This window comes from Lissotriton helveticus, chromosome 4_2 (assembly GCF_964261635.1).
Source record: "Lissotriton helveticus chromosome 4_2, aLisHel1.1, whole genome shotgun sequence".
In the NCBI taxonomy this organism is placed as follows: Eukaryota; Metazoa; Chordata; class Amphibia; order Caudata; family Salamandridae; genus Lissotriton; species Lissotriton helveticus.
This window is the reverse complement of record NC_136064.1, coordinates 144,675,942-144,700,084: the sequence shown is the minus strand read 5'-3', so window position 1 is coordinate 144,700,084 and position 24,143 is coordinate 144,675,942. Positions and strand designations below refer to the sequence as shown.

The 24,143-nt window shown below is 44.2% G+C and overlaps 1 long non-coding RNA gene across 1 annotated transcript; it reads right to left on the bottom strand.

The window, feature by feature from the left end:
* Window positions 1-1,137: 1,137 nt before the first annotated feature.
* On the bottom strand, window positions 1,138-3,925 carry LOC144752134 (uncharacterized). The gene is made up of 3 exons (XR_013594030.1): window positions 3,841-3,925; window positions 2,191-2,319; window positions 1,138-1,256 (listed from the first exon to the last, which is right to left on the bottom strand). It is a non-coding gene; the product is annotated as an uncharacterized LOC144752134 (long non-coding RNA).
* Window positions 3,926-24,143: the final 20,218 nt, after the last annotated feature.

The window sequence follows — 24,143 nt, the reverse complement described above, 5'->3', positions numbered from 1 at the left end:
GAGGCAGAGCGAGGATCTTCTTCTGCTTGCCCACCCAAGCTCACTCTATGTATTAGTGTACAAGGCAATTAATTTCCCAAAGTGACCCAACGAATAAATGTAAATCATTGCTGGCATTGTTTGAATTTAATTTTAGAGCATGTACGTTTACGATTTGTATTGTGTTTTAATGACGCCAACGCAACTACAGTTATCTTCTTCTACTTTTTCAGTCCCCAACACCATTGATTTCTTTGAGTTCGTTTAGCTGTTGCAATATTGTTTGTATTTTTGGTCCGTATTACGTACTGTAATTTTCTACTTCTCTCACATTCTTTCTCAGGCAAATGACTGTCTCTTTGTTTTTGTTTTCCAATGCTAGTGCCAGTGTCTAGGACTAGGAATCTACTCGACTACTATCACACAACCACGGCATATTCTCCGTTGTCTTGGGAAACCATGCAGCCCTTGCGGTGCCAAACGTAATCATCATCAATCACAGGTAAGAAGAGCAGTTTGCTGGGAGGTCTAATGGAGGAGAGGCTGGTAGTACTAATAGGACAAATGTTACTTTGAGTGAGGGGCACAGCATCTATCTGTTTGCATGTTACACATGTGGTCAGTTAATAAAGTATTTCAATCCAACACTGGCCGCTGCCCTGCATCTAGAGTAAACCTTGTGACGTACAACAGTAACCCCACCACAAAACAACATCATATCATATCTGTGTTAGTTGAAAATAAATAACATTTATTCATGTATAAAAATATCCTCCTATCCCCACCCTAACCCCAAACATAGTCCAAGTCCAAAGAATGTCCCACAAAAATAACCCCAACACCCAATTCCCACCCACCAACAAAAGTATTAAAAAAGGGGCAAATCAACAGGGTCCATTACAATTGGCGGGCTTTGAGGTGTTTGTCCACTAAAATCTTTACACGCTCCTCTAATTGGTCCTCCAGCTTGGCCACCCGGAGGAGAAGCTGTTGCCGAAATGCACAGCACCTACATTTGCATCCATGATGTGAGGGGGTGGCAGATGTTGAATGGTGGCGGTGAGCGGCTGCCTGGCCGCGGTGCCGTACTCCTGCTGGTGGAGCCTTGCTGGGGCCAGACGCATTGGAAGAGGCAGCAGCTGCTGCCAGCGCCTCTTCCTCCTCCTCAGCCTCAGCCACCAGCTTGCGGTACTCCTCCACAATGGCCTGCAGTTTCCTTTGCCGGGCCCTGGCTGCCAACTCCTTCCGTGATGGTTTTGAGGAAGGAGTAGGAGTATCTATAAAAAAAGAAACAGAATTGTAGCAAACTCTTCATAATGAATTCAACAGTACATAGTGGCATTGTAGCACTATCAAGCGCAGTCCATACAATTGGTGTCAACTTTTAGTATCTATCTAATCTGTCCTCCTGCTTCCCCTGCCTGGAGCATTTGTTGAAGTTTTTTCCGACATTATACTTGCCCTAGTACTGGGTGGGCTTGAGTAAACATAAGAACAAAAGTCTTTTTTGTATCTCCTTTTATTTTTTCAAAGTAAGACTCTGCTTCCAGTGACAGTCTTCACCTATGATGAATACAAATACATTTAGGGGGCATCCACCCATTAAAAGTAAATGTCTATCATTCTTTATTATCGGCTTAGCTGGTTTCACTTTCACCAGCAACCCAACCACCCATACGTCCACTCCTTCCTTGCCTTGGGTTTCATTGACACAAACTACGCTCATGATTCTTGCTATCCACTGTATCCATGCACCCATATTCTTTTGCCCAACCAGGCCTGCATTTTCTTTGACCTTACAGTTCTACCCATCCTTTAACAACCCAAGCATCCAATTCATATCAGCCATGTGAATTAACCTTCCAAAGTATCCTTCTATGGTAGTTAGTCTTATTATTACATCTCTGAGTCCTCCCTTCCTCCTTCCACCCTAGTTCACTTCTTTCCCTTTTTGTTCAACACATGCCTCAAGGTCATCTGATCTGACTTTTAGTCTTCTCCATAACTTTCACAGCTGAGTTGGAGTCTGATGGAAGAGGCCTTGTTTAATCAACTAAAACTGGTAATGCTACAAAGGGTGTCTTCTTCAACCATTGTATATTGTCCAGTACAACTTAAAATTCATACTTTCTTAATAAGTCTCTTGCACAGTGAGGAAAAAAATGTCCCCCATCCACCTAGTAATGCAAATAAGTAATGAATATAACTTACCACCGCCCACCGCTGAACTTTCCTCCCCCACTGATGCTCCTGCAGGTGCCGCATCCTCTGTCCCCTCCTGGATGGCAATCTCTTCGCCGCTGGCCCCGTCGGCACTGGTGGTTAGTATTGATTGTGCACCTATGAAATCAAGTACACCTTTTTAGATGCCTGCACACCTCCCCCTATTTTACTAGTTGTACTTTTTTAACCAGGAAGGAAGATTGAAAAAACAGTTACGTAAAACATGAATCGTTGTGACAATGTAACTAGTCCAAATTGCATCCTAATGTACAGCAGTCACATTAGACAGAGTTTAGTTTTCATTTATTGGTTGGTCCCTAGGGTCATCTAATCTACTCCTACTCTAGTCTTTGGAAAGTTAGCCTGAGCCATATAACCATTTTTAGACCCGTGTCTACTGCTTTGCCCATGTTACCTCGCAGCTTGTTGCACAGTAAGAAAGACACCATTGAGGCCACATGAGTGTCGCATACAATTGACAAACCAGTATTGTTAGTCCCTGTTGCTTATCCATAATGTAATGTTGCACTTTTTGCCATGACTGCTAAAAACTGGCATAGTTGTATTCACTGTCTAACGTGCAACATTTTTCTCATAGGCAGATGAGAAGAGAAGATTGCTTTACAAAACAAGGGATTTGCAGAGCTTTCGAAAGATGCATGTGTAACCACTTACAGTATACGTTCAACGGTGAGAAGTCTCCCACAATTCACACATTTCTCTATCGTGCACTAGATGTACAAAATGTACAGTATTTAATCTTCTTCATTTTGCATGGTGGAGCAGGATGTTTTTCATGGAAATACTTACAAGTTACAACAATACAAAGCTTGTTATTAAAAAAAATAAAGTTTTTGAACTTGCACGTAGACTCTGTGGTATATTATTTTCAGTGTCTGGGGTGTTGTGGAGTGAAACGAGTGAGTGAGCGAAAGGGTCTTCTTCTTCTTCTGTTCTGGGTTGTGTAATAAAATCATTGGGTATATCTAACTATCTTCGTGTGGGGGTCGGGAGTGGGACAAATGACTATGACCAAGACACTTAGGTAGGTAGACTAGACGGTGATTGGATTATGGGTTCTTCTGACTGAGTTCTGTGACCAGGGGGTAATGTCCGACCTCCCTATCACCAACATCAACAACATCCTAATTTCTTGTGCATAGTTCTGTATGTGCATGTGCAGAGAATAATAACCACAACAGTAGTAGAAGTAAACTAACTGAACAAAAATTAGTAGGCAAACATCTGGTTGTGCATTTTTGTTGGTGGGAATTGACAAAGACTGGAGATTACAGAGGACAACGCAAAAGACAGGAGTGGACCCAGTGCCTACAGCTATTCTATCACAGCTTTATTCAAAAGAATACCTTAACTAAAGAGTGGCCCACAGGGCAAGCTTAGCTACACACAGTCTAATAGTAGTAGCACAGAGAGTCTTGGGGCAGAGGCAGTTTGAAGGAACTGAAAGTCAGGGATGGCATTGGATAGTTAGTGACCCAAAATTTGGAAAACAAATTTAAGACCAAAGAAGGTTTTGCTAACATTGAATTAGGAAGGAGGATTAATCGGTTGGAAAAAATAAAGTGTGTTAAAAAGTTAGGGAAATATAATTGTTAATATAAGCACTGTAGGACTTACTGGGGCCAGCAGCAGGATCCGCGGTAGAGGAGCGCTCCTCTTGTGGTTGTCCCGCCAACTCGGACCCCGTCTTCTTGCCCTTGGGTGATGCTGATCATGTAAGAAATAATAAAGAAAGAGCAACATTAAGTGCTGTGAAACAAAGACCTCATTCAAAAATCCTCTCAAACATTTTAGGGAACAACAATTCCAATAAAATTGACTTCAAAGTATAAATGACTACGGGCTTGCAAGATCCACAGACCGTCTACTTATAGAACACTAATCAAATGTGTCATAAACATTCTGCTTGCAGAATATACTAAGGAAGCCAGTACCACCTGACCTACAACACCTATTCAAGAATCCAGATGGGCCAATTGTTCAGTAAGTCGGCATTGCAATTTTATTTTTGCCCACAAACATGCATAGATGATGAGATGGAGGACACATGCATAAATTTGTACATACACGTAATTGTTGGTTGCTTGCATCAGAACTGCTACTGACTCACCTGACCATGCTATTGCTGTGCTGCTAAGCCTACCACTCAGTAAACAAACTCAAACCGGTTTCAATGGAGGGGTGGGGTAAATAAGAACTAACTAAGCATTCAGTGACAGAGGAGGCGTCATGCAGACCGTTAAAAAAATATGAACTAATACTATCCATCCACCACTATTTCACTAAAGGACAATGTAAGGACTAGACTCTAGCAATAGCATCAACTAACTTCAGTTCTATAAAAACTCTAACATCAATAATCAGCAGCCAAAGCCAGCGCTAAGTTACAAACCAGTAAGAGAAGTGGTGAGCAGCACCTGTGTCATACAATAACAGAAGAATTTGAGATGGAATTCATCGGCAATGTAACTAAGCACACCAGTAACCGTGTTACTTATTCGTTCAAGAATTATACACAATACTTATACTACTATAATATATATTAAATTATTAATATTACTAGCTACTCACCAAGCCCCACGACTACAACACCTAGCAGGTCCAACAGGTCCTGCTCCCTGTCCAGAATGTCTGCCCACCGGTGGGCCAGCTGCTGGTGGGTGCGCCGGATTTGGGAGCGACGGTACACTGCCCGGCGCACCTTCGCCCACTGGCGGTGACGCTCCTCTGGGAGGTAACTGGACGCTGGCCTGCCGCCTGCTGCCAAGGTCAGGGGTAGGTGGCGCTGCATGAAAAAAACCAGGGCGGCCACCTCCGCCTCCCCGAAAAGATTCCGGGCCTGCACCCCTGCAGGTCGCATTCTGCCGCAAGGCAGCCGGCTCTTCTTGGGCGCAGGCGCCTTGCCCTTCGAGCCGGTTCTGCTGCTCCCCTTTGCCATGGTTCTGGGGTGGAGGTGGAAAAGAAAAGTTAGAACAAAAGGAAAAAAATTTAAGGGGAAGAAGTAGGAGCTTAAATGAAGAAGTAAAATAAAACAGTAGAAAAGCTAAAAAGAAAGGTGGAAAAGTAGAAATAAAATGCAAAATATAAACTTAGGGACAGAGAGAAATAGATGAGAAGTAAAAAAAGTAAGAAAAACTGTGAAAATAGGTAAAAGATTGAACAGATATAAGGTGGATAGAAAACTAGGCCCAGAACCATAGCATACAGTGTGAAAAACAAGATGGCCGCGCCCATCGCGACCACGTGGGTAAGTTCGCGCGAGATTTCACGCGAACACGCACTTTCTCAGTGTGAACAAGTAGTTGTGTTCCCGAACAAGACGTGCACCGCGCGAACGCGTTATTCGCGACCCGGAAGAGGAAATAGGGGGCGCGGGCGGGCGGGCGGGATAATTGAAAAAACAAGATGGCCGTGCCCATAGCCCAACCGCATGGGTAAGGTCTCACGCTACAATCCCCGAACACGCAGACAGCGCCCCGACCACGCACTACGCGCTCCCGAGCAAGAAAAACGGCTCGCAAACGGGACCAGCAAGCTACTACGCATGCTCGCGAAGCTACGCGAAGCTCGCGTAGTGCGAGAACGTCTTCGCGTAGCTTCGCGTAGCGTGACTACGCGTACTACACCCAGGGTTAGTTGTTGTAACGACTTGCATTGTAATACCTGCATTGTAAAGGCATGCGTGGTAAAAGCATGCGTTGAAACATCATACATCCATTCCAACTGAAGGCTCCTGGGAGACAAACTGCCTCACCTGGCTGTCTGTCTGTCTAGCGGAAGTGCTTATCACATATGCATAGCTGATCCTGTGGGCCCAAATAGCAGGATTGTATCAAACTGATAAATAGCATTATTGTTCTGATTCAGGTATGCAAGCCTGAACCACCTTTGAAACTTAGAGGGGATTGTTTTTGCTAATGCACCTAGAGGATGTAAATAAAGTTGTTGGTGTTTATAATACATAGCAACATTTACTATTTGCTGTTTACACTATTTGTAAACCTATTTGCTTCCTTAATGTTTGCCATCTTTGTGGTTACAATTCATCAATCAATCAGCATTTATATAGCACCGCAATGTCACCCCTAGGGGTATCTGGGCACTGTGGATCCATCAGAAAGCCAGGTCTTGAGAGTCTTTCTGGAGGCTGCCAAGGAGCAAAACAGCAGGAGGAGGGAAACAGCGGGAAGAGGGAGCAAATGAACAGAAAGAGGCAAAAGAAAGTTGAGAAACAACCAGAAAATGGTAAAACAGAGGTCAGAAACAAGCAGAAAAATGCAAAACAGAGGTCAGACACGAGTAGAACGAGGCAAAATTAAAGCTCAGGAATTACCAGAAAGAGGCAAAACAAAGGTCAGAAACAATCAGAAAGAGACAAAACAAAGGTCGGGAACAAGCAGAAAGTGGCTAAACAGAGGTCAGAAAGAAGCAGAAAGAGACAAAACAAAGGTCAGGAATGAGCAGAAAGAGGCAAAACAACGGTCAGAAACTTGTAGATAGAGGCAAAAGAAAGGTCAGAAATGAGCAGAAAGATGCAAACATAAAGCTCAGAAATTAGTAGAAAGAGGCAAAACAAAGGTCAAAAATTAGCAGAAAGAGGCAAAACAAAGGTCAGAAAAAATGAGTAAAAAATACTGTACTGTCTTCCACGATATCTGAGGTTGGTAGTGGCACTGTAGAGCTAGCTGGTCTAACGGCTGACGTATCCTGTGGGGGTGTCTGGAAGTGGTTTGGACACCAAGCCCTCAGTTCAGGTCATCCAAAAAGCCCAAGTCCATAGAATTCCTAGGAACTACATGGTAGGCAAGGTAGTGCAGGTAGTGAATATGGGTAAGGTAGTGCAGGTGGTGGTGGTAAAGCAGATGGTGGTGGTAGTGCAGGTGGTGCAGTGGGGGCTCCAAGTTCCGGTTTCCCTGAAGGATCTTGTTCATGCATTTCTGGGAAGCTTGACACTGGCAAGTTTTGCCTCTCAACTCTACCATCTTCATGGTCAGGGCATGGAGTCTTGCATGGGGGACATATATTCGTAGCAATGCATAGTCTTCAGACTCAGGGAGGAGACGCTGCCCCAAGTGTGAAGACTTTACCAGACGTAAAATACAGTTGTAAGTTACACTCAGTAGCTATATGGTTGTTAATTAGGATATTTCAGACTCCACCACCTTATGCTGAGGGTGTGGAGAAATGCATGTCTATACTTTTGAGTAACTTTACGCTCAGGGTTTCTGACTAGCCAAAGTTTGTAGAGTTAATCAAAAGTGTTCAAGAACATTATACTTTTAGATTTACTCATATAAATTATTTACTTTTGTGGATAGCCCTCATAGCAAAGGTGACTAATGCAAGCATGGACTCACGTGGCGTTTCTGTTGGTGTGGTTGCCATGTTGGAGAAAAATATTTCCAAGGATTCTTTTGTGGCATTTTTCAAACTGAGCTTTGAGACTTGGATTTTTTTATTTTTGTACATTGGTCAGAAATAATGACAGAAGCAGCATTCATGTATGTATGTATGAATGTATGTGCATTTCTATATGTTACACCTTTGAGACTGAGCAAGGGATAGCTGTTACTCCAGAGTGCAAGTTTGACCATATTAGCACTTTTCTTTGTGCTAATTTTAGATCCCATGAAGTGTTATTTGTTGAATTAAAGCTCGCAACTGAGGCTAAAAACAAATGAATGCATTTAAATAACTTGAAGCACATTAGACTCCACAAGGAAGACAAACAGTGATTAGGTTTCAATATCAGAAAGGTTAATACATGTTAAAATTGTTTACAGATGCAAAGTCATAGAATTTGTGTCAAATCAGTAATTGATAGATGAATGCATTAGTCAATATCTAGTTCAAATCAATCAAAATCATAAATAAGTAGGAAGACAAACTATTATAAAAGTGTCTCAAAGGAAAGTTAAGTGAATCTGTTCTGCCATGAAGAAGTAATCTGGATCTCCTACTCTACTTTTCTCCGAAAGTATTCTGTACATTGTCTGGAAAGGTGCTGAGCTCTCCTTTACATTACAGTGGCATAAATAAAATAATTCTAGTATTTGTTCCACCTGCATACAATCTTTGGCTCATTCGTTTCTTAATTTTTTTAATTTCTTAGGATCCTCCCGAAAAAAGCTTTTGTAGACATACTTTACCATATAAAGAGAAACATTTAACATGGGAAAGACACATTGGGCCCGATTCACAGAACTAACTTACGACAAAATCCTAAACTTACTACTTTTGGTATTCACAGAAGGCATTTAGTAGTCTTAAGTTAGGATTTTGTCTTAAGTTAGGATTTTGTCTGAAATTAAACTTAAGTTTAACTTAAGTTTGTCTTAAGTTTAACTTAAGACAAAATCCTAACTTTGGAAAAAATCCTAACTTAATACAAACTCCTAACTTAGGACAAAATCCTAACATAATACAATATCCTAATTTAAGACAAAATCCTAACTTAAGACAACATCCTAACTTAGGACAAAATCCTAAATTAAGACACAACCCTTACTTAAGACAATATCCTAATTGAGGACAAAATCTTAACCTAAGACAAAATCCTAAAGTAAGACAAAATCATAATTTAGGACAACATCCGATTAATATTATTATTATTTGTGTGTTTTATATAGCGTGCAGCTACCCCAACGGGGTGTCCCGGCGCTGGTGCTTAGAATACTAGTCTAGTCCAGAAGCGTTTATGTTACATTCTGTATGTTATGTCATTTACACTGTCCCTTTAATCCTCAGTTGTTTTTCTTTGAGTGTTCTTTAGAACACCTCTGGCTCTTAGGCTTCAGGTCAGTTATACTGTTCCTGGATGCCAAGGAGCTGCATTCTCTGTTGCTGTGCTGCTGATATTAAAGCCCACTTAAAAGATTCATCTGTTTCATGTGGATTTATAACAGTTTAGCAGAAGAGAAATGTTTTAAGCGCTTTACGGAAAGGTAACTCCTCCTGGATTTTACGGAGGGAGATAGGAAGTTTGTTCCATTGAGAATAGGCACACACCTGGAAAGTTCTGCCCCAGAGCGAACTTTTTAAAATCTGGGTGTGGTCAGCAATAACTTAGAATTGGAAAGAAAGGTTTCTAACATTGCTATAGGGATGGAGACAGGACGAAACATAAGCAGATCCGCGTCCTTTTATTGTTCGATGGGCCAGAGTCAACACTTTAAATTCTGCCCTTTTACGGGTCGACAGCCAGTGCAGCCTCTGCCGGTAAGGTGATGTATGTTCTCGGGGAGAGATGCCACAGACAAGCCGAACAGCGGCATTCTGAACTATTTGTAGTCTATGGCCCAAGGTGAGTCCGAGATAGAGGCCGTTAGCATAGTCCAGGTGAGAAGTAATTAAGGCTTGGACTATTGTTTTCCTAGTGTTTCTGGGAAGATAGTTAATGAATTTTTTAATCATCCTGATTTTAGAGAAGCAGGCAGCGACGACTGCATGGACTTGGCTGTGGAAGGAGAGGCTGGTGTCCCATCTCACCCCAAGGTTTCTTACTGATTCCTTGGGTGAGGGGGCAGAGCTCAGCTCCACCGGCCACCAGAGGTTCGAGTCCAGAGGGGAAGATTGATGAAAGAAAAGAACCTCATTTTTTCCTGCGTTCAATCTCAGGAAGTTGTTGTCCATCCAGTGCGCTATATCCCGGAGGCAATCTTTCAGAGGATCAAATGTAGTCAGGGTGGGGTCATCATATGTGAACTACAGCTGAATGTCATCAGCATACGATGCCACTTTTATTCCTGACTGGGCAATTAACTCGTCCAGAGGAGAGAAGTACACATTGAATAAAAGAGGACTCAGTGAAGAGCCTTGGGGAACGCCCCATCTGAGCGGGCGAGAGGTGGAAGTGTATGGTGGAGTAAACACTGCTTGTGTACGGTTGGACAGAAAAGAAGAGATCCAGATAAGAGCCTTACCCTGGATGCCTATTGACCTGAGGCGGTTCAGCAGGACAGGGTGAGAGACAGTGTTGAATGCTGCGGAAAGATCCAACAGCACCAACAGCGCCTTTGCACCCCTGTTGCGCGTCCAGCATACCGAGTCGGCCATTTCTATCAGGGCCGACTCGGTGCTGTACCCGGGTCTGAATCCATGTTGGGAATCATGAAGTAGTCCATTAGATTCCAAGAATCCGGCAAGTTGCTGGTGTGCCAGCTTTTCAAGAATCTTGGCCGGAGCAGGAAGTAGAGAAATAGGCCTGTAATTAGCCGGGTTCTCTGGATCGGTGTTGGCCTTTTTCAAGATGGGAATCAGACGGGCGTGTTTCCAGGAATCCGGGTAAATCCCGGTGCGAAGAGAGTCATTCCAGATGCCATTAAGATGGGGTTTGAGAAGTGGAGCAAGGACTTTATATTGCTTAGCCGGCCATGGATCACTAGGTGATCCAGACTTGCACTTGAGGAGCTCTAAGAGAGAACTGTCTTCCGAGATCTCCTCAAATTCAGTGAAGATAGAAGATGGAAACTGAAAAATAGAAGGTGTTTCCCAGGTTCCGTTGCTGTCAATAGTGGGAAGGAGTCATAGATGGATGCTATTTTCTCCTCAAAGTAATTAGAAAGTTGATTACAAAGAGACTGCGACACTGGGGATTGTCGAGGGAGAGCCTGTGGGTCTGTGAATGTTTTGACCGTGTTAAAAATCGCCCTAAAGGAGCCTTGCACCTTATTGATCTTATCAGCAAGGTAGCTCCGTCTATGATTTATGATCTTTTTCCGATAATCTTTGAGGGCAGCTTTGTATAATGATTTACTATCCGCTGAATAGGACTGTCTCCAACCACGTTCCAAAAGTTTACATGCAGATTTACATTTGCGCAGTTCATCAGAGTACCAGGGCGCGGCAGGAGCTGAACGGTAGGTCTTTATAGGCCAAAGAGGGGCAATGGAATCGATTGCCTTGGATACCCAGTTGTTTAAAATGACCAAGGGTGAGTCCAGATCTAACGCTCCTGGAGGATCAGCAGAGGGAAGATTATTGAATACACTGTCCGGGGAAATCTTACTCCAGTTTCTGCCATACTCCTTAGCCCGGATCCCAGGTCTTTCCTGTTGGTTCAGGAGGATAGAGAAGGGAATGAAGTAATGATCGGACCAGATCACCGGACTAGGTTCCTCGATTGTAATATCCATAAGATTGGAACAAATAAGGTCCAAAGTGTGACCGGCCTTCTGAGTGGGGAAGGTGATCCGCTGATTAAGTCCGCAATCAGACATAGTGGATATGAAGTTGTTACTCATCATATCAGAAGTATCCTCCACATGAAGACTTAAATCTCCAAGCAAGGTGAAATTGCATAGCGGGAGCTAGCTTGAAGTACAAAGTCTAAGAAATTAGGTAAATGAGATGTGCTGGATTTAGGGGGTCGATATACCAGCAAGCCTGAGAACGTGATTTTGGGAGTTAATTTTATACAGAGGGGCAGAGCTTCGATTAGATCGATTTGATTGTAGAGGAAGGACGAGATCGACCAATGGGATTTATAAATATTAGCGACTCCTCCTCCGTGTTTATTGCCTTGCCGGTTGGCACACATGAGGTTATAGCCTGTTGGAATGACTAGGCATAATGCAGGATTAGTTTCATCTCTCAACCAAGTTTCTGTTAAAAAAAGTAAATCTCATTTGTTATCAATAAGAGACTGGAAGATATCTAGAGAGTGTTTCATCAAGGAGCGACAATTAATGAGTCCCGCCTTGAGGGTTAGAGTATTTTGGTTAATTTGGGGCGAGGCCGTGGGTTTTATTACGGGACATTGATACACTGAGATGCCTCCTTCGTGTTTTGGGTCAGACGCTTTGCAGGGGTAGAACTCCATGGGTAAGTCAAAGGGAATGGAATGTAAATAAGCAGTGTCCTTGGGCCTGAGGGAGAGCAGCTTCTGTCTAGTGTATGGGATGGTGTCCAAAGGGTCAAAACCGGCAGCGTCTCTGGCCCTGGTCGCGGAAAGGTCGTGGACAAGCGCAGACGGGCTTGTCTTTGGCGCGCCGCCGGCGCACCCGCTGCGCGCAGCCGAGTGGGGCTGGCCATTTAAAGCGGAAGAGGGTGGGAGGGAGCAGGCATCTGTACCGCTACCCTTCCGATTCCCCCAATATGGCGGCTCTTGTGAGATCAGAGCCCCGTCACAGCACCTGAATCGGCTGCGGGGGGGACCAACAATTCGAAAGACGCACCAGCTCTCCGGCGAGTGCAGGGAGAGGTAATTACAAGTTAAAACAAAGCAAATTATGAACAAACAATATTCCGTGGCAATAAGGTTTTAAAAGAGTTCTCTTCCTCTCCCGGCTTTCCGCCTCAGGAGGGATGTATCTATCCTAACGTAAGACTACTAAATACTAAGTGAAGCTTGAACACAGTATGTGTCCTCCTCTATGTGTGGGGTATGTGACCAGCTAGGTGCAGCTGATGTTGCCCATGCATTCCAGAAGTTGTCAGAGTTGACATGTGCTTGTAACAATGTTTATGTGCCTTTGTTTAGACATTCCCTACATAAGTAGGAACATTGTCATGACACTCAGGAAATGCTATTTAGGGACAAGGATGTTTTATAAAAACATAAATGTGAGGGCATACTATGTAGCAAAGTGGTATGCATTATTTCAAATGTTTGTCAGAAATTAGACCTTTGCAGAATGCCCTACATGAAGGACACATTTGGTAACTGGATTCCACTGTGTGATGTTATCAGTATTAATTTTTGAATACTTACAATACACTCCACACAGAGTGGCAGATTTGTTGAGACTTTGTACTGTTCTTACATCTCACAAAGTGGTGAAAGTTGAGCACACATGCTTCTGTGATATTTAAAACCTCAAGCAAGGCCTGATGTATGTAGCCTTGTGTGCCTTTGTACATAATTGTACAAAAGAAGCAATTGATGAACGGGAAGTTGGACAATGCAAACATTCACCCCCAGTCACATGGATCTGGGTTAAATCCATCATTCTTTTGCTCACCACACAACCCCAGTTTAGACACAGCCATATGCAAATCAGTCTTGACCCTGTTCCTTGTGGAAACAGTTCAGCCCGAACTGCCGAGCCATGTTCTCCCTGGACTGGAAACAAGCTTCCTGGGACCGGTTTCAGGGCATCATCGTTCATCAGCCAGGCTAGCTTGAATCCAGTGGTATAGTGAGTACGGGACTCATGTCTGGGCATACCCTTCCCACTTAGGGCGACATATGCAAAAGAAACAATTGATTAACGGAATGTTGGACAATGCAAACATTCACCCCCTGGGACAAGTTTCAGGGCATCCCAGAAGCTGGAACTGTTATTGTGCTATGAGGCAAGGGAATAGACCACTAAGAAACAGAGATAAGGAACTGTAATGACTCAAGAAACTCTTTCGGTCCAACACCTTTGAGTTTTACTTTTCTTTGCTGAAAAGCTCAAGGTTCTTCCAGGGGCAGATCCTCCTTTTTCAGACAGGTTTGCTCGGCTGGGATGTTCCTCAAGGCAAAAATGAAGGGTGAATTTGCACTTGCTGTTTGACTTTGTACTCATGAAGACTTCTTCATGAGATACTGTCTCCCGCATTAAGACTGAAGGGAATATGCTGTGTTTTTTATTTATGTTCTCTCCTCTTGCCCCTGTTGTCGGGAGATGGCTTTTGGTAAATTTCAGATGCTGAAATAGTATTATATATGTAAATTACGGAAAACCAAGGTTATTGCTTCTGGGTCCTGTAAGAACATGAATCTTGAATTGGTAATGAAGTAAGTAACCTTTTAAGTCCAGTCAAATGTTTAAATAAGTTGAACTTGAGCTCAACACCTGATAGCTGTGACACAGAACAGACAAGGTTTACTTAAAATAATGTGTAAACTATTTAGAAGTTTCAAAACAGGTAAAACGTCAATGATAAAACACGATAAATATCCAACTTCAATTTACAAGAATAGAGATAAATTGAATGCGCAAAATGACCCCAAACAACAGAAATGCAATAAGGGGAAACAGAGATATGAATTTATAAAGATTTGAGTGGAACATGTGTCAAGAAAAAGTAAAGTTCCATTCATAGTCAATTGTTGAGGAAGACCAGGCCCAGGTTAGAATTTCAGGATAACTATCATGGATCCTGGCCCAAGTGGCTTGGTCGTGGTGAAAGACCAGAATTTAAGAAGGTAAAAACGTTTCTATGTCTTTCTCCAGAACAGGACTTTTTCAGAAGAAAAATCATCCAATTGGGGGTCACCACCAATATTCCCTCTAATTTCTTTTCCCTGTGTGCTGCAAGGAGTGGTCTCCATGCACTGCAGTCAAGGTCATGTACGTCAATGACATGTGACAACTCACTAACCAAGCAAGTGAGCTACCAGAATTAGTGGTATTTGTCAAAAGTGAGATCACTCACCCTTTAACTGAAGATGACACCTCAGGGTTGACCCTTGTCTGACTTTATGTCCTACAGTTCACATCTGTTGATAAGTCCATAGGGGATGGAAGGACCAGGAGTGGACACTACGGGAAGTAAACAGATCATTTATTGAGTATTGTATTGCAATTACATTTATATAGTACTTAGTAGTCCTGAAAAGTTGTTGAAGTGCTTTATGCCAATCAGTACTTTTCTCAGGAGCCAAGGTAAGTGGTTAATCCAGCAGTTCTTTTTGTAAAGGGTTAGTCTAATTCTCTCAAGGAGACCATTCCATGTCTCCATGTCCACTAAAGTGTCTTTGAGGTGGATTAATATGTGTGTTAGTTAGGTGTAATCCTTAGTGAGGGTGGGTATTGGAGTTCATGCAGATGGTCGGTACAATCAGTAGATGAGCTAGAGCGGGAAACATCCTTTACAATGCAACTTTTACCACGCAAACCATTACAACGCATTGTGCTGGGGGGCGCTCTAGGATAGGGAATAGGTTTAATTTACTATCCAACACCTTCCCTACTATCCACGGGGACTGGAGTTGGAATAGTAAATTAAACTATTCACTATCCAGCGCCCCAAAGCACTATGCGTGGTAAAAGCATGCGTTGTAATGCCATACATCCGCTAGAGCACATTAGGTATTGCCAGGTTGCACCATCTGATTCACCAAGCAAGACTGGTTTCAAGCTTTGAGATGAGGTTTGGGCAGTTTGCACAAATACAATAACAGAGATTGAGGCAAACACACACATGAATCAGAGGGAAGGCATGCAGAGGTTGAACAGCAAGGACAGGGTCATTCAAAGGAAAGGAGAGGTGACAATTGTAAGTTTTAAGTTGTAAATCAAGGTCAAAATGTTCAGAGCCGGTGTTAGGCACAGAGTCGGCATTTGACATACCGTGCAGTCGTGGATACGAAAAGGTAAAAAGAACAGGGGAAGCGTAAGGAAAACACAACTTGGAGAAAAGTCTTTCTTTCTGCTCATTTTACATTTTTCTATGTGGGCTACATTCTGCACATAAAGAAAGAGGAAAATACCACTTGTGATTGTTTTTGTGCAGGAAGGGGCCCCTTCCTACACAACAACAATCACCTCTACAATACAGATATCATAGCACAAGGGTGCCTAGGTTGCTGGATGGCAGCCCTTTGTGATACAGCGCAGAGGAAAAGGACAGCATTGTGTTGTGTCCTGTCAATATAGTGCATTCTTCCCTTTTCTTTTCAAGCATAGCAGCGCAGCAGGACGGCTTGCTATGCTGCTGAACATCAAAATATTGTAAATGAGGCCCATAGTTATTAAACGCAAACCATCAATAAACTAATATTCAAGAAAGGTAGTCCAGATTGTTAAATAGCAACATTATAGTCTGTTAAATCACACACAATAGGTTTTTGTACAACTGGTATTCTGAACTCAAATATTTGAAAGTGCTTACATATGCAACAATGAAGAAAAAGGAGCTTTAGTGAAAACAAAATATTTGCCTCAGATCACACAATATAGCAGGGAAGCTAGGATTTTAGCACGTTTTACTTTGTAGAAATCAGCCACTAAATGTGCATCTATTCGTCTTTACTCTTTTATGCTAATGCTTCGATTTTTCCTTGCTGTGAATTTTTCTACTGTTTTTGTTCACGGCAAGGCATTGGCACACTTTACATGAGCACCAGTTATATTGTTTTTGTAAACCTGGGAAGATAAAGTGATCTGCCCAGAATCACAGGATGTTGAGCGGTGTTGAGATTCAAATATGGTTCATCAGCTTCAAAGTCAGCAGCAACTCTTGACAGAAGACCGCAGGGAATTTAAAAGGGCTTGTAAAGGTCAAAGTGCATCTACATAAGAATGTACTTCATACCAGAAGGACAGAAAACTGCATTGGTAACAGCTGCTTGCCTCTGAAGTCATAATTTCCCCTTTCAGAGGCCTCCATCTGAATAACTATAGAAGAACAGGTGTACTGCTCCTCTGCTAGTGTACACCAAAAGAAAGCTTCCTTCAGTGATAATGATTTAAAAAGCTTGGAATTCTTTTTCTTGATGTACGCTCCAGCCGAGGCCCTGCGTGCCTGAAAACAGTAGGGTGAGCGTGCATGCACGCGCACACACACACCTTACAGGGAACATAGGTCACCACTAAAACTGTAGCTCCTGTTATTGCACTAAAGGCCAGATACCTGAAACCGGTTTGCCACACTGGGCTATGGTGACCGAGTCATTATTCTGTGTTGCAGGGATCCTTGAGTGGGACAAAGTTAAAATGTAATTGGATGCACTCTGTCTAGCGAGCCCTGCTAAAGCTCTGGAGTAAAAGTTTTCAAAAGTTTTCAAATTTTGTTGTGATGACTTGACCATTTGCAGCATCTTATCAAGGTCCAGTTGATACTAGTCTGCTGAGTACTTTGGGATAAAGGCCGTTTCCAGCTTGCTATGTCCCAGTAGCTATACATGAGGTCACCCATTGACCCTTGGAGTCCATTGTAGAAACTAAGGTCGGGGACAATCGATATTTGCCCGGCGGTATTGCCTCTGTAACCCACAAATTATTAATCAATGAAGAGGCAGGCGCTGGAGACTGGAAAGCAGGAAACAAGGTTTTATTCTCTCCGGAGGAGAACACAACAAATCAGACAGCAGGTATTGTCATGAGGTGCTCTAACTCATTTCTGAGGCCTGGCCCCTTATATACAGGTTTTTGTGGCTTTATTACAGTTTACATATTCATGGCAATGCTTTGATGTACGGAAAGACATTCCCGGAATCTCCCCTTCGGGCCCGTTCCCACACACATTTACAGTAGAAGTCCCCACCCCGGTCACAACAGGTGATGGTTATCGCGCAGCTGGATATTCCGCCGATTCATGGAGTGTGGGGGGTTCGATCGGATCTCGTGGGGTGGGGGCTCTGATCAACTCGGGGGTCCTTTGATGAGGGAAGCTTTCAACTGTACGGGGAGGGGCAAGGAATAGTATCGGCAGAGCTAGGTGTCGGCCTGGGAACAAGGAAGACAAACGGGCACAGGAAAAGGGGGGTTTTTGCATCAAAGGGCCCGGGACTATGAAAAGAATGCAGGGAGGGGTCGCGCTGGGAACAGGATGGGGCTTTGAGGCAGAGCTGCGCTGAAGAGGGGTTTATGACTCAAGGCAGGTGCGAGCGGGGGGGTTGGTCAGCGTGCAGGCTTGGTGAGGGCGAAGGGCTATGTCGGGGGCCAGTGGCATGCAAAAAGGGGGCTGTTCTGATCGAGGCATTTTAAAATGGCGGGCGCGCACGAAAAAAGTGTGGCATCAGGGGGAAAGGCAAGATGGCGCAGATAATGTTTACCAAACCGTACTAATTTTCCACAGTCCTCCCTTTAACATATTCAAGACATCTTGCTGGTTTATTTCCTATTCAGGTCTATTATGGTGGGCATAAGAAAACAGTAACCCAGGTGAAGGAGTCGTAAACATTACATTTAAGATCTCTAGTTTAGGAGGCGGGCCTATTGATAAACTTTGATAAACTTGTTAGCAGGAAAGTCATAGTAATGTAATACAAAAACGATTCTGTAGTGGGAGCAGTGAGTACATTGCATAATGTGAACTGACAGGTTATTATATACAGGCTCCGGATATATTTGGTTGGAACATAATCAATACAATGGTGGCTGGGAGAGAAATGAGACGCAGCAAAAACGATGATTGAGGGTGTCAATGTTCGAAGTTAATGAGTTCTCAGTATTGGTTGTCGTCTTTTGTTGGCGCTGCGGAGCACCGGCGGTGGAGCTAAGGGTCCAGCTCTACTCTAGGTCCCGTGTTGCAGGGCACGACCTTTTCCTCGCGTTTCTGGTCAAAAAGGTCCTTTTCGCCCTGTGTCCTTTGGAGTCGATAGTCAAAAAGTTCAGATGGAAGAAGAGTGTATAAATAGTCCATAGGGTAGGTCGGAGAAAAAGGGGGATGGAGCAAGGCCAGATCGGGAACAAACTAGGGGAACGAGAGATTTCAGGTAGGCGGGCTTATGACCGAGTTTAGGGAGCGGGGACCTTTCGGCACACATTTGAACATTGGGCAGGGGCATCAGGTTAGCCCTCTCCTCTTGTTTTGTCGGAAATAGTGCCTCGTCCTGCAACTCCGTTCTGTCGCGGTCTCGCCTTGGCCCATGTCGCAGATGTTCCATAGTCTGTAGTCAGGCCACGTGCTCCCACATCCGGTCCTTCTTTCCTCCGACAGTCGTACCCTTGAAGGAGTTTGAAAAGACAGTCTTTAGAGAATTGGCAGAGGAAGGTAATCACACAAGTCTATTTCTCTCCCAGCTCCAGGTAAATGAGAATAGAAACGTCCGTTATATTAGGGTTCACAACTGACATATAAATGATCGATGGTGGGCCTGCTGGATTTACTATGACTTTCCTTCACAACTATTTATTATAGTCACGACAGTTCATCTGATGGAGACCCACCTTCGTAATACAAGCCTGACAAAGCTATACCATTCTCTAGGGGTTTATATTTACAAAGGGTGTTGTGAGCTATCAACATGGTACTAATAGGTATCTCGCTGAGGGACGAACATAGGCTAAACATCTTTCATTTTATCAATGCATCCTGCCTTTTAACTAAACATTTTCGCTTTTCAACAAGGTTCATTGTAATGGTTTTCTTCGCTTAGGTCTAATCTTTAACTTTGTAAAACATCATTCTGGTTCCTATGCAGCCTCTCACGGCCTGATTACTAAATTAGAAAAGACAGGGTCTCATGGGAAAAATAACTAGGGACGTAGAAAACTGTGGTGGGGGGGGCATCGTTTTACTTTGGGTTATAAGGGCATTATCGGCAGAAGGCCACAGTTCAGTTGGTGAGCGTTCAGTGACATTTCTCGAATTCCAAACTCTGAAATTGGCCTATCAAAAAAATCATTTCTAGGAACTACAGCTGGCCTGCGTTAGTCGCAAGTCGACCCATCTCTTACAATCGGGGGGTGAAGGATAGTAAAAAACTCTTATCTGGGGCAACTGAATACAATACTGGGTGCGTCCTGGGAAGATGGGGAGGTTTCGATCACCTTTATGGTTTGGGTATTGCGACAATTAGGGAACGGGGAAGGTCGCGTCATCTGAGGCATTTTATTTCATCATAGGAGCCGCTGACATGTAGTTCCCTCATTACGGGTCAGATTAGGGAACCTCAGTCGTCTTACCTGTCCTTTCCCTTATGGCCAATTCTCGGTTTTATCAAAATATTTTTCGGAAAGGAGAGGTAGTGACACAGCGTTAGGGTGATTGCATTAAAGACAAGTTTTGAGCAAATACTGGCGGTATTTGAAGCCAATTGGGTGGTGTGCTAGGGGTGGCGGTTTGCCAATTTAGGAGCTAGTCGTTCGGAAGAGTGAGAGTGTGGAGGAGAGAGAGAGAGAGAGAGAGAGAGAGAGAGAGAGAGAGAGGGAGAGAGAGAGAGAGAGAGATGTGCAACAATAGGCTAGGTAGCACACGTGCAGCATAGGGAGAGGCCGTGTACTTAAGGTAGATTATTCGGCGCATTACTTGATACAAAACATCGCAGGTCCGTGTTAGTATTTTGAAAGCATGCGGTTCAGGACGGGCGAGCATTAGGTCGGGTACGGGGGACATGCTTTGAGAAAAAGAAAAAGGGGGCACCATTGTGTCGCACTCCTTGCATTCTCGGTCCTTTGACCAGTTGAGTCAGCGCTTCAGTCACACTCAAACATTCTCTCATAGTTTCATACACACGCGACATGTGTCCATTCATACAACATGGATTAAGGGTGATCATTTTTCATCAAGTCATATCATCTATTGACCCGTTTGTTACATTAGCAGTTTGTGGGTGTGCTTGGGTGCCACCTCGCGGCGCTAGTCCGCTTCGCGTATCAGACATGGCAAGGCTTCAGATCTTCGCCATACCTCGGTTGTGATCTCTGAGGTGGCCTGCAGAGGGAGGAAAAAGAGGGGAAGGGGACAATATTCGAGCATATTAAAAAGCACGGGTACGAAAGTCTCTTACTTACCTCATACTCGTCTTATCTCCTTGGGATAGAATCCCCGAGGTTGTGGTTTCTGGAGTCAAAAAAAGGGGGAGGGGGGGCAGTGTGTCCTTATGGGCTGTGAGAAGGAAAACGTTAGAGAATCAGAAGCACTTACCGCGAAGTTTCTAGTTGGTAGGTGTTTTTAACTATCGGGGTCCTAAAATCTCTTTCAACGCCGTGATGTTTCAAGGTTTATCAGTTCTTCGGTCAACTCTGTTCCCTAGCACCTTGGAGTGTCGTATCTTTATAATATTCTATTATTTACATCGTTTCACTTTTACCCATCCTTTATACTGCGTCATTTCGCCTTTACCCATCCCCGGGAGTCGGAGTCCTTCTCCATGCGCGAGTCCCTGAGTCAGTCGCATTTTTGACGGCGGAGTGTCGCGTCTCAGATTCGATCCTCCATCCGGGGCTGGGCAACCATCTTCTTTTAACCTTAAAGAGAGAGCAGAGTAGGGTGCACAGAAAGGAACTCTCCCGCCGATCCCATATTTTAAATAAAGCATGCAATACCCGTTCACAGTTTCGAAAAACCTTTATTTTTGCAAAGTCATTTCAGTACGTAGATTATGAGGGTGCAGTCGTATTTTGGCCGGACACGGCAATGGCTAAAGTGCGTACAGTGGGGGTGTTATTTTGCAGCAATAAAGACGTTAGAAAGTTTTATTCATTCATTCATAGAAAACTAAAACGTCTATCAATTGGTTGGGGGATCGGGGGCATTTATTTCATAATTTAGAAAAATAGTCAGAATAATTGCAATCAGATTTCCTATATGCATACCGTGTGCGTGTGTCATAAGCGAAGTTATACATCAGCTATATATAAAAAATATAATACATTGTACATTTGTAATCATCATTTTTAACGGGATCCTTTTTACATGTTCGTCGAGTATGCTCTCCTTTCTTCTTGTCAAGTGTACAAAGGATCATATATGTCTCAGAACATCAAGTTTTGTATTAGTAAAAGGGAACACCACGAGGTGTTCGTAAGTTCCTATCGATACCGGCGCCATTTTGGGCGGGGCCGGGTTAGTCCGGAAGTAGCATCAGGGGAAATGTTTCCTACAACCGGCAGTTGGACCAGAGTCCTTTTCGGCAGTTCTAGAATTCATGCTAACAGAAGGAGTGGCTATGTCATGCTTATTTCGCTAGCGATTAAGGCAGTTGTCCTTTACCGGAAGCCTGCAAGGGCCGAGGGTTCCTCCGGGGACCTTTGTAGAATCTTCAAGGCTGTGGAGATGCTGTCGGAGGTGGGGGCTCGTGCTCCGGTGGGCGAGCGACCGAGTTATATTGCTGTCCAAAGTTACTCTAGCGGCCGAGTACCGCCTCCCAGCGGGCCCAGACGCCATTTTGAGGCCCTGCAGCAGTCCCCTCTCGTTGAGTCTGCAAGAGTGGAAGAGACCTTTCCGAGGACAAGTAGGGAATGGAACTCTGTGTTGTGGAAGTACGGCCACCTGCGGCGCACGTTCGGTGCTGCACAAGTATCGGTGCAGCCATTGCATATTCGGTGTTCCGAAAATATGGGCACCGTCGCATGTTCGGTGCTGCGCAAGTACTGGGGCGCCACCATGGTATGTTCGGTGCTACGCAGGTATTGGCACCGCCGCCTGGCTGGGGGAGTTCGGTGCTGGGCCGGGGGCTGGGAGACCTCCTATCCATGGAGGTGGGAGAGGCTCGTCCGCGTCGCCTCTCCCTCCCAGCCCGACTTGGACTAATCTTCGTGGAGGTATGAACAGGACATTCCGCCGCCCACAGTTGCTGCGGCTGTTACGGAGGGGAAAAGAAAGAGGTGTCTCGTCCTTCTCTGGGCCGGGCTTCCTTAGGTTATTGGCTGCAGCCGGATCCAGCTGGCCCCGGTCCCTGGCCATGGATGGTCGGACCGGGAGGACATGTGGCGGGACTACCTGAAATTATCCAGGGCCGCTGCGGCTGGGCCGGGTAGGCATGTGGCGGGACTACCTGCAGCTACCCAGGGCCGTTGCGGCTGGACTCCGCTGGCCCCTGCCTCTCCTCCGGCTCCACCCTATGTTAAGATTTCCTGACCGATTGTTGGCAGCAGGGCCCGCCTTATATGGGTTGCTGCCTGGTTGGGCGTAGCCGTAACCCTGCCCTCCTTTGGAAGGTTCCAGAGTGTGGGGGACGAATGCTCTGTTGACTTTCATTTACTAGTTTTTTTACCGTTCTTGTTTCAAACGTTTTCTGTTGTTAGGGTTTTAATAGGTGTTTATTAATACGTATTGCTATTTATTTCTTGTTCGTTATGTTAAATAAAAGTTCAAGTTCATCAGTGGCCTACGGATTTTGTTTTCCCATTTCTTTCTTTCCAGGTTGTTTCATGCCAAAGTTTTCTGTTAACAGAGGTTAAGTAACACGGAAGCACATGCAGAGGGATGACGTAGATTCATGCCTCACATACACAAACTCAGACGGGAGACAGTACAAGTACGACATACAAAGACCCAAGACAAATATAAAACAGTTATTTGGCCATAATTATCTTTTTCCGTCTGTTAATTTAGAGCTAGACTGGGTTCTCGTCTTAACATTGTCCGATCTATGAAAACTCGAACATGTCGCTGAAATCGGTCTGGCGAAATCTGTGCCATCGGGCATAATCAAACGTGGTGGTTCTAGCTGGCCTGGCCATGTCAGTCTGATTCTTCTTTGTCTGGCGCTTTTTTCCTTTCTTCCGGACTGCTATTCCTGTCGGTCCTTTATTCCTACCCTCGTTCAGTAAAGTCGGGCATTGTGCTTTCCAGTGTCCGACACATCTACAAAAAGCACATTGGTCTTGCCCTAAGTCTGGCCGTCCTGTGCGTAATGTCGGGGGATAATTTTCGGGCCGTGGTGTCCAGGGGTTGTCCTGTTGATATATTCCTCTACCTGCTCTGTCCTCGTCTTTTTTCTTTCGTTGCATTGCCTCTTTGCGCCACATACCGAGACTGTCGAGCATAATAGGCGTTGTCTTATTATTACGAAGGGCTATTTCTAACGTTTCTATTTTGTCAAGATCGAAGGATCCTACCAGTGGCCACTGTTTGTCTTGACTTTCTTTGGTATACCTGTGCCATAATTTATTATAGGCTATAGTAACTAATCCATAGTTTATGAACATGTCTTTATTAGGGGTGCCTTCCAGTGGAGCTAGATGATCCACCTCTAATAAACGGTCCGGGCTGAACCAGCTATCAACCAGTGGGGAGAAGACAGACATGACGGCTCGCAGCGAGGGACAAAAAGTCAGCACTGCCTATCTTATCACTGTGCGCAAAGACTAGACAGAATATTTCTATTCTACGTTGTTTGCAGGCAGTGAATACCTCATGAACCAATAACAAAATACAACCAATAAAAATAAAATACAAATAGAATAAAATAAAATGAAATCAGTGGGGAGAATAGGTAGGGCGCAAAAGTCTGCGTCCTCTACCCTTTCACTATCCGTAAAGAGGAATCTGTTATTTCCTGTTTGCAGACAGCGAATCTCCAGAAAACGATCCGT